Below are 12,071 nucleotides of genomic sequence, written 5' to 3'. Positions count from 1 at the left end.
TAATTTTATCAACCTGAGCTCTATGACAATCGACATGTGTGTTTGTATAATTAATTTTTCATCATTGAACTTGCAACCTCTTTATTATTAATAAGTTAACTTGAGTATCTACTCTAGTTCATTAATACTAATCATTTAATGAAATTAAGAAACTTCCTTTCTGAATAGGAGTTACTCATATTTATCTATAGATAAATATTAAAATATAGATTACACATGTTAATAAAAAAGCAACAATAAACACACATTCATCTAAAATAATTTACAATACTCTATAATCAATGTCACAGGTTGAGTCACCTCACACTTTATATAATTATTAATGATTCAGTTCACTCCATATAGATACTAATTAGATTCTTTTAAAAACCTTATTATTTTTCCTCAAAATTAGTCTTTTCTCTTTGTCTCCTTTTTCTTAATCACAAAAAAGAGCTTTCCCCCAAAAAAATTCATTAAACTTTCCAATTCCTCATAATTTGAATCTCTATAATAAATTACAATAATAATGATATTATTCCTTATAGCATAACATATAAAAACAGTGCTGAGGAGGAAAGATTTCCCATTATTTTTATCCTTTTCTGTCTTATCCATATTCTTCATAAATCACCATGAGATACAGGTAAAACACATGTTCTCAATGACTCCACAAAAAATTATATTTCATATGAAGTCATCTTATGAACTGATATTTTAAAAACTGCTGACATCGTTGGCTTTCCCCACTGTCAACATTCTATTAGTAGTGCAAAGCTATAATAAAACTAACTACAGTCTCTGCTGGATATACTTCAAAATGTGGGTTGCATATAGAAGTATATACACACAGATAAGTATTCTAGATTGTCCCTAGATGGTAAATTGCATGTTTTAATCTGAGCAAAAAGCATTCATCATCCGGTTGGTTCCTCATATGTACATGGTTACATTATGAGCTTTTGGGTGGTTATAGATCTCATCCAGGAAGTTCTACAAAGTTCCAGGTCTTGGTACAACTAGGACGATGTCATCACAAACAGTAGCATCTGGAGGAAATCACTTTCCAAAGTGAATCCCTTTTTAATTTGAAATATTTGCTAGATAGCCTCTACAACAATAACAAACACCTCCCTGTAGCATAATGAGATATTCACAGTGCCTACGGTGGTCATGAATATGCCTGCAAACTTCTGAATCTCAAAATACAACAGACTCTCCACATGAAACACAGAACCGAAACACTTATTCAGACATCAGAAAGCCAAATTCCAACAAGAGAAAACCAAATCCATCATAGCAAAAAAAGAAATTCAAGAAGTCTGTACACATTATCAGGCCTTCCCACAAACATTCACAATTCTGGCTACCTCCTTCCTCTGTCCTTCCCAGTTCTGACTACTCTGACCAACTTCCTCTCAGCTCTACTCTGGCTCCTCCTCTTCCTGTAACACCCTTTCTGCTCCACCTGTCCAGCAAGCTCCTCCCACCACTAGCTTCATGTGACTCAAACTCAAGGGACTTCAGCTTCCATGTGACTTAAACGGGTCACATAATTCTATTAATGGATGGGAAAGATCTTCATATTCCACTAAAAATACATTAACAATATATTTGCACAAGGTAGATACTTAAATATTTGCTGAATTGAACTGAGTATGAGAAGTCATTGCTGTGTAAGGCAGCTAATTCTTCTCTTGGACAGTTCTAAATGTGAACTTCAAAGAAGATAATTTTGCAGTTCCACTCATCTTACTACTAATTCTGCCCTCTGGAGTCAACTGGAACAAACTTAATTGGTTTTTTTTTCTATATACAATCCTTCAATATCTTCAAGAGAACCATCTGTGAAGTCCTCTCTTTTCTAGACAAAATATTCCCAGTTTCTTTGGCTAGTCCTCAGATGGCATTATCTCAGGTCCTTTGACTGTGTTTTTCAGTGTTCTCTGAGTGCATTCATTTATCATTCTACTGCCTACAATGTGGCACCCAGAAATAAACATAGTTCTCTCCATATGGTATGACCATGGAAGAGAAAGGTGAAACTTTTATGCCCATATTCTGGATGCTGTTCTCTAAAGTACTCTTAAAACATATTAACCTTTTTGACAATCACATATCATTGATCCATACTGAGCCTATGATGGAATAAAAGTCCTAGATATTTTTTGACATAAACTATTTTATCCTCTGACTTTTTATGCGCTTGAATTCCTTGCACTCATATGTAGGACTTTACATTTTTCTCTATTCATGTCATTAGATTTAGCTCAATTTTCTCATTCTGCATCCTTGTTTTGTATTTTAATTTTAATCCAGCATGGTAGCTATATCTTCCAGCTTTGTGTCATCTCAGTGTTTGGTAGGTATGCTATATAAACATGACATTTCAAATTATGAGAAATGAAGAAAGGAGAGAAAAATCTTACAAGGTAGCATAAATATGCATACTCACATTTCTAAAGCAGTTTATGATTTGTAAGGTGCCGAGCTAACCACAAGGCTTGAGAGGAGAGTTGTATACTTAGTATTCTTTCCATTTAACAGGAGGAAACAGGGTTTAAGTAGTTAAATCACAGGCACAAAGCCAGGAAGTCTTGAAGCCAAGAATTATGCAAATGCTGAATTGTCTGGAACACACTGGATGTTTCTAGGGAAATCAGAACAAAGTTCATTGTGGGAGCATGAGTGGGGAAGGCTTCACTGAGGTGGTAAGGCCTGAGACTTGGATATTGGAACATACCATAGTTACTCAAGTTTTAAGAATTAAGAAAAGATCATAATGTTTCTGAAAGACTTTAAATCAGAAGACAGAGGTCAGAGAACAGGATGCTAAAGGTTATTTAATCACAAAATAAATGACTAGACACATTATTAAATGGTTAATATTAGCAGATATATTAAGATGAAAAGCCAAAAATGTTGTACCTATTCAATAATCTCCAGGTGAAAATTATAAAAGAATGATGCTGGGAGCAAGTAGAATAATACAAATAATGTGGAAACAATTTCTGTGCCTCTAATTTGAAATCAAAGAAAGTTGGTCCTTCAAAGAGTTTGGTCATATGTCTAGAAACTACTTAAGGAAAGCAATACAGTGATCCTGCTAAGATGAATACTGATTCCTCTAGCAGCACCATTTGCCCCTCCCCTTTCAAGCTCCCAAACTTCAGGGAAGCAGATGCATTGTTCCAAGATTGGAGAAGATGTAATGATTAGGGCTTCATGTTTGCCTTTTCTAACCAACGCTGGTTTGCAAAGGTTTCTGGGAAAATCTCAATTCCCTGGAAATACCTTAGCATAGTTATTAGTAGGATTTCTTTTTTTTTTAATTTATTTTCAGTGTTTTACAATCACTATCATATAACTTAGATTTATTTTCCCTCCCTACCTCTCCTTTCCCCCTATTTCCCCCTTTCTCCCCAAGACAGCATACAAGTTTATATAGCTTCCACAATACATTCCTGTTAAATACATTTTCACCATAGTCATGTTGTATAGAAGAATTAAAATGAATGGGAGAAATCATATAACAAACCAAAATGTAATACAAAAGAAAATGATCTGCTACATTTTGTGATTGAATTCCATAGTTCTTTCTCTGGGTGTGGAAGGGTTTTTTCCTTAAAAGACCATTGGGAATTTTTTCAGTTCTCCAATTGCAATGAAGTTCTAAGTCTACCAGAAAAAGTCCTCACACTCTGTGGTTGTTGCTGTGTACAAAGTTCTGGTTCTGCTCCTTTCTCTCAGGATCAGATCATATCAGTTTTTCCAGGCTTCTCTGAAGTCATCCTGTTCATCATTTCTTAAAGTGCAATAGAATTCCATTACATTCATATACCATAATTTATTCATCAATTCCCCAATAGATAGGCTTGATTTCCAGTTTTGGATCACCACAAAGAGTGCTGCTATAAATATTGTTGTACATGTGGGACCCTTTCCCATTTTTATAATCTCTTGAGGATACAGTCGTAGAAGTGGTATTGCTGAGTCAAAGGGTATGCACATTTTTGTAGCCCTTTGGGCATAGTTCCAAATTGCTCTCTAGAATCATTGAATCATTTCACAACTCCACCAATAATGAATTAGTGTTCCCATTCTCCAACCTCTTCTGCAACATTTATCATCTTGCTGTTTTGTAATGTTAGCCATTCTGATAGGTATGATGTGGTATTTCAAAGTTATTTTGATTTGCATCTATCTAATCAATAGTGATTTAGAGCATTGTTTCATATGATTATAGATAGCTTTAATTTATTCCTCTGAAAACTGCCAGTTCATATTCTTCGACCACTTATCAATTGGGGAATGACTTGTATTCTTGTACATTTGACTCAGCTCTATATATATTTTAGAAATGAGGTCCTTATCACATACACTAGTTGTAAAAATTCTTTCCCAGTTTTCTACTTCCTTCCTAATCTTGGTTTCATTGAGTTTAGTTGTGCAAAAACTTTTCAGTTTAATATAATTAAAATTCTTCATTCTGCACTTCATAATGCTTTTTATCTCTTCTTTAGTCAAAAATTTTTCCCTTCTCCATAAATCCGATAAGTAAACTATCCCTTGCTCCACTAAATTGTTTATAGTATCAATCTTTATACCTAGATAATGAATCCATTTGGAATTTATTCGTGTGGATAGTATCAGACATTGGTCTATGCCTAGTTTTCTCCACATTGTTATCCAATTTTCCTATCAATTTTTGTGGAACACTGAATTCTTATTCCAGAAGCTAGGATCCTTGGGTTTACCGAAAAGTAGATTGCTATATTCATTGCCTACTGTGTTTTGAGTACTAGCATATTCCACTAGGCTACCCCTCTGTTTCTTAGCCATTATGAAGTGGTTTTGACAATTGCTGTTTTATAATACATTTTGAGATCTGGTAGAGCTAGGCCACCTTCCCTAGCATTTCTTTTCATCAGTTGCCTTGATATTCTGGATCTTTTGTTGTTCCAGATGAATTGTGATATTATTTTTTCTAACTCTAGAAAATAATTATCTGATAGTTTGATTGGTATGGCACTAAAGAAGTAAACTAATTTAGGTAGAACTGTCATTTTTATTATATTGGCTCAGCCTACCCACAATCAACTGATGTTTTTCCATTTACTTCAATCTGGCTTTATTTGTGTGAAAAGTGTCTTGTAATTGTGTTCATATAGTCTCGATTTATTTTGGAGGTAGACTACCAAATATTTTGCACTGTTTACCCTAGCTTTAAATGGGATTTCTATTTCTATCTCTTGCTGTTGGGCTTTGTTAGTAATATGTGGAAATGCAGAAGATTTGTGTAGGTTTACTTTGTAACCTTCAGCTTTGCCAAAGTTATTTATTATTTCAAGCAGATTTTTAATTGAATTTCTGGGGTTCTCTAAGTATATCATCATATCATCTGCAAAGAGTGATAACTTAGTTTCTCCTTTGCCTGTTCTAATTCCTTCATTTTCTTTTTCTTCTCTAATTGTTACAGCTAACATTTCTAGTACCTTATTGAATAATAGTGGTGATAATGGACATCCTTGTTTCACACTTGATCTTACTGGAAATGCATGCAGATTATCTCCATTGCATATAATGCTTACTGAAAGTTTTAGGTAGATGCTGCTTACTATTTTATGGAAAGTTCCATTTATTCCTATGCTCTCCAGTTTTTTTAATAGGAATGGATGTTGTATTATGTCAAAACTTTTTCTGAATCTATTGAGATAATCATGTGGTTTCTGTTAGGTTTGCTGTTGATATGATCAATAATGCTAATAGTTTATCTAATATTGAACCAGCCCTGCATTCCTGGCATGAATCCTACCTGATCATAATGTACCATTCTCATGATAAGTTCCTGTATTCTTTTTGCTGAAATCTTATTTAAAATTTTTACATCCGTATTCATTAGAGAAATTGATCCATAATTTTTTTCTCAGTTTTGACTCTTCCTGGTTTAGGTATCAAAACCATATTTGTAACAAAAGAGGAATTTGGGAGTACTCCTTCTTCCCCAATTTTCCCAAATAGTCTATATGCTATTGCTATTAACTGTTCTTTAAATGTTTCATAGAATTCACTTGTAGATCTATCTGGCCCTGGAGATTTTTTCCTAGAGAGGTCATGATAACTTGTTCAATTTCTTTTTCTGAGATGGGGTTCTTTAAGTCTTCAACTTTTTCTTCTGTTAATTTGGGCAATTTATAATTCTTGAAACAATAATCTCATTTAGATTGTCGAATTTATGGGCATAAAGTTGGGCAACATAATTTCTAATTATTGTTGTAATTTCCTCCTCATTGCACATAAGTTCACCCCTTTCATTTTTGATATTGGCAATTTGGTTTTCTTCATTTTTTCATCAAATTGACCAAAAGTTTATCAATTTTATTGTTTTTTTCATTAAGGCAACTCTAAGTTTTATTTATTGGTTCAATAGTTTTCTTAATTTCAATTTTATTAATCTCTCCTTTGGTTTTCAGTATTTCTAATTTGGTATTTACTTGAGGATTTTCAACTTGTTATTTTTCTAGCTTTGTCAGCTGCAAGCTCAAGTCATTGATCTCTTCTTTCTCTATTTTATTCATTTAGGTTTTCAAAGATATAAAGCTTCCCCTTACAATTGCTGTTGCAGTATCCCATAAGATTTGGTAGGGTGTCTCATTATTGTTATTATCCTGAATGAAGATGTTGATTGTTTCTCTGATGTGTTGTTTAACCCACTCCTTCTTTAGGATTAGATTATTTTGCTTACAATTAATTTTTCGTCTATCTTTCCATGACCTTTTATTACATATGATTTTTATTGTATTATGATCTGAGAAGGATGCATTGACTATCTCTGCCTTTCTGCACCAGATTGTGAAGTTTTTTGCCCTAGTACATGATCAATTTTTGTATATGTGCCCTCTAACACTGAGAAAAAGATATAGTCCTTTCTATCCCCATTCAGTTTTCTCCAGAGATCTATCATATCTACATTATCCAGAGTTTTATTCACTTCTTTAACTTCTTTCTTGTTTCTTTTAAAGTTAGATTTATCAAGTTTTGAAAGGGGAGGCTGAGGTCCCCCACTAGTCTAGTTTTGCTGTCTATTTCTTCTTGTAACTCCCTTAACTTCTCCTCTAAGAATCTGATGCTATATCACTTGGATCAAATATGTTTAGTAATGATATTGATTCATTTTCTATTTCTCCCTTCCCCTCCACAATAGAGTTTTAATTTTTGACCACCACCTCCCACAGTCTTCCCTTCCTTCTTTCAGACTCTCTCCCTTTTACTCTCCCTTACCCTTACTATTTTTTACCTCCCTTTTAGTCTTCCCACCCCTTTCATTGCCCCTTCCCCTCCTACTACCTATAGGGCTAGTTAAATTCATATACTTATTTAAGTTTATTGTTCCCTCTTTGAACCAAATCAGATGAGAGTACCTCTCAAACAATGCTCATCTCCCTCCCCTCTTTCCCTCTACTATACTATAATTTTGTACCTCTTCCTGTGATGTAATTTACCATTCTCTGCTTCTTTCTTTTCACATCTCCTATGACAGTCCTTTCACATGCTTAAATCACATTTTTATCATTACATCATTTTCTTTTTACCTGTTCCTTCTATCTATGTATGTCCCTTTTATATTTCATAATAGATATGCAATTCTCAAGATTAACAAGTATCATTTTCCCTCATAGGGAGGTAAACAGTTTTCCCAAATTGAGTATCAAGTTTTTCTTTTCCCCTGTTTGCCTTTTATGCCTCTCTTGAGACCTGCATTTGAAGATAGAATTTTCTATTGAGGTCTGACGTCTTTATCAGGAAGGTCTGGAAAACCTTTATTTCATTGAATGTCCATCTTCTTACCTGAAATGTTGTGCTGAACTTTGCTGGGTAATTGATCCTTGGTTGTAACCCCAGGTCCTTTGCCTTACAGAACATCATATTACAATTCCTTCTCTCTTTTAATGTAGAAGCTGCAAACTCCTTTGTGATCCTGACTGTAACTCCTTGATATTTGAATGCTTTCTTTCTGGCTGCCTGTAGTATTTTCTCTTTCACTTAATCATTCTGAAATTTGGCAACAATATTTCTTGATGTTTTTAGATTGGAATCCCTTTGGGAGGTGGAAAGTGGATTCATTCGATGATTATTTTTCTCTATGGATCTAGCACTTCCAGGCAGTTTTCCTTGATGATTTCTTGGAAGATATTGTCCATGCTATTTTTTTTTTCATCGTGGCTTTCTGGTAGACCAATAATTCTTAGATTTTCTCTCCTGGGTCTATTTTCTAGGTCAGTTGTTTTTCCAATTAGATATTTCACATTTTATTCTATCTTTTCATTCTTTAGATTTTGTTTGACTGATTCTTGATTTCTCATAGAGTCATTAGTTCTACTTGCCCAATTCTAATTTTTATCAAATTGTTTTCATTTAACTTTTGTATCTCCTTTTTCATCTGTCCAATTATTCCTTTTAAGTAATTATTTTCTCCAGTTAGCTTTTATACTTCCTTTTCCATTTGTTCAATTTTCCTTTTTAAAGAGCTGTTTTCTTCAGTGAATTCTTTTTTTCATACTTTTAAAATTATTTGCCAGTTTTTCTTCTATTTCCTTCTTCAGCTTTTCTAAGAGTGTTCTTTGTGCATGCAAGCAGTTCATAGTCCCTTCTGAAGCTTCGCATGAGTGTACAGTCTCAATACTGACCTCTTTGGTATTCGTGTTTTGGTCCTTGTCCCCATAGAAAGATTTTATGGTCTTTTCCTTCTTGCTTTGCTTCTTCTTACTCACGATGATGACACTTTGTATATTGTGGCCTCTGGTTCTTTCAGCTAGAAGCTAAAGAACCTGGTGATGAGCTAGCTGGTGTGAGAAAACCCAGGCCAGGTGAATTCTTTTTTTTCTTTTTGTTTTTCCCTGGATTAGTGCTGGAACTAGTTTGTTAAGTGTGAGGGATGGGTGGTCTGGTCATGGGCGATCTCCTCAGCTGAGCTAGAGTAAAAGCAAGCTCATCGCTTGGTGATACTGGCTGCCCTATTGACTTCCACTTTCTGCTGGAGTACTGCAGCTGCCTGGGCTCCTGGTATTGGTGGTTGTGGGCTCCACCCCCCTGGAGTTCCGGGATCTCCTCCTAGATTTCTGAGGTAGGGTTGTCTGGGACAGCTTCTGTCCTCTGTCACAGTAAGAGGAAAACTCCTTAGCAGTTTTCCTAGCCTCATGTGCTATGACACTGTTTGCCCCTTCTGCTGAGCCCCTTCTGCTGAGGGAGGGAGAGTATTTATCAATCACTCCACCATTTTGGCTCCCAGAAGTTCAAGTAGATGACTTACAGACATTTAATGTGTGGGCTGATAGTCTCAGGGGCACCTGTTGTTGATGACTGGGGTTCTGCATCTCTCACTCACTCAACTTCGCTGGTCTCCCACCCTGGGCTTCTAATCTGCAATGCTGCTGCTGCCCCAGACCACCCCAGGCCTTTCCATGCTGTGGTGGAGACTCGCTGGTCTGTGTTGTATGCTGTGTGTTCCTCCACCCCTGTGGAGCAGATCCTTCACCTTTCAGTCTGTCCTGGTCTGTGAATCTGCCACAGTCTGTCTCCTATTGGAATCTGTGCCTCCAACATTTGGTCAGATTCTCTTTTTAGAGGTATATGAAGGAGTTTAGGTGAGTAGTTGCTCTCATTGCACCATCTTGGCTCCTGAACTCACCAGTAGGATTTCTAAGTAGGAAGAGGTTTCAGTAGAGAGGCTATGCATTGAGTCAGTCAGTAAACATTTATTAAGTACCTATGATGTGCCAGTCAAGTGCTAGGAATACAAATAAAGGTATAATATATTCCATGACTTCAAGAAGCACACGGTCTTATAGGGAAGGTAACACATAAAAGGGAACTGATAAAGTAAAAGATGGTATCTGACAGCTATGATTGAAGTCTGGCAGTAGGAATGGGAAATGATTTGATAAGATGTGAGTTACTGAGTTGATTTCATTTTTCAGGGTGGGAAAAGAGACCTGTGTTTAAGCCCTGACTCTGGTATTTACTAGCTATGTGACTTGGAGCAAGTCTCTTAACCCCTCTAAGTTTCAGTTTCCTCATTTTATAAAGTGGGAATCATAATATTTACACTATGTCCTTGTGCTATCATTTGAGACTTCATCATCTCATATGATGAGAAATATACTTTATAAACTGTGAAGCAATAGGAACAATTAACATTATAGCTTGAATTTCTCCCTTAAAACATCAGTTTGTTATTGTCAGGAACAGAGAAATATATTAGCTTGATCTACTCCCAAAGTGAACTCTTAACAAAAATGATTTTGCTTTCTCCCTTGGTAATCTCAATTTGTTGAAAGCATTTCAATTATTGCCTCTCCATGAATGACTTTTAAGTCTGTATCATTACTCCCCAACTATTTCCCAAAATTCAGATACATGTATCCAGTGGTGTGCTTGAAAACTTGTACAACTGATGTAATAATTTATCTCCAATATTAATATTTTCTCATTTTCAGAAGTCCAAACAATTAACAAAACAATAAATACAAATCCTGATTTTCACTATTTCCTGATTTCTAAGAGGTAAATGCTCATATTGAAAATTTAACAATTGACTATCACCAGACAATATGAGTTGGTTCTGGTACAAGCCTGTATGTATTCACTAGACAGAGAAATCATCGATTTGACTCATCTACAAAATGAGGATAATAATAGCAGATATCTCCCATGGTTGTAGTGAGGATTAAATATAAGAATGTTTCTAAAATGCTTCACAAGCCTTAAAGTGCTATACAAATATTAGCTATTATGTTAAATTATAAATTCAAACTGAACTTAATATTTTTTAAACTATGTTCTGGACAAGTCATCATGCTTGATGCTGGGGATGCAAAGAAAAATTGGTATAGTCTTTGCTTTCAGGAAGCTTACTTTTATAATAAACTCCTCATATTAAAAAAAAATTAACTTAATTTCTCTTTTTAAGTCAAAATTCTTCTTTTTAGAAAGACCAAAAATCTTACTCCTAATTTCTCTATTTATGTCAACAGGTTCTGAGTTCTTCTAGGTGATTAGACTTAAAAATTTGGAATTATATTTTATATCTTTTCTTTGCCCCTCACATCTAGTCAGAGCTGGGGTTCTCACATTCACTCCTCCATCTCCACTGCCACAGTTTCATTTCATGGACTTACCTCTGAACCAAACTATCATCGTAACCATAGCCTACCAATAAACCTTATAAATGGAGTCCTTGTCTCCCCCTCCTCAAACGTTTTAAACCATCCTTTGTAGTCTGATGCATTAATATGCTTAATGTGCAAATCTCATCATGATGCTCCCTTGCTCAAAAACTTTTCAGGATTTCTCATTGCTTTCCAAATAAATCAACATGCCTTCCCTGATATTCAATTCTTTCCATAATCTGACCCATCTTCATATTTCCTGCCTCATCTCATGCTATTTTCTCCAAAAACCCAACACTCTAGTAAAATTGTGCAGTTGTCATACCCAAAATAAACCCATGTTATTCTGATTATCTTTCCTTGCTAACACCACTCCTTAATCTGGGGAAGCTCTCTTACCCATTTCCTGTGGTTGAAATTTCAAGATCAGTCTGAATTGCCTTGTCTGCTAACCTCACCCAAAAGGAATCACTCCTCTTTTAATTCCCTCATAAAAATGTGTGTCTCATCTACAAGTTCATCATAGTTTGCTTATTACACATTTCTTTGTGAGAATTAATTGCTTTCTCTATTTTTCATCCTTATATGTCCTACATATTCTAAAATAGGGCTCTAAACATAGTAGATAATAAATATTTGTTGAATTTATGTTGAATTATTTTCAAATAAGGTATAAGTTATTTAAAAGGTCTTTTAAAATTCCAACAGCTAGACAGATTTTTATCCAGTCAACTTTTTTTTTTAAATAATGGAACAACTCAGTTTTACTAATGTTATCAGTCCATAAGTAATAAAGTGTAGCTTGTATGCAGATACCTTTCAAAACAGCCTTTTCTGCCTTTGGTGAAAATGGTGGAATGGAAGACATGTTCACTAAATGTAAAGATCATTCCAAGACAGGAAAGATGATGTACCAGATGTACA

Source organism: Notamacropus eugenii, chromosome 5, assembly GCF_028372415.1.
Source record: "Notamacropus eugenii isolate mMacEug1 chromosome 5, mMacEug1.pri_v2, whole genome shotgun sequence".
Taxonomy (NCBI): Eukaryota; Metazoa; Chordata; class Mammalia; order Diprotodontia; family Macropodidae; genus Notamacropus; species Notamacropus eugenii.
This window is presented reverse-complemented; position numbering follows the sequence as displayed.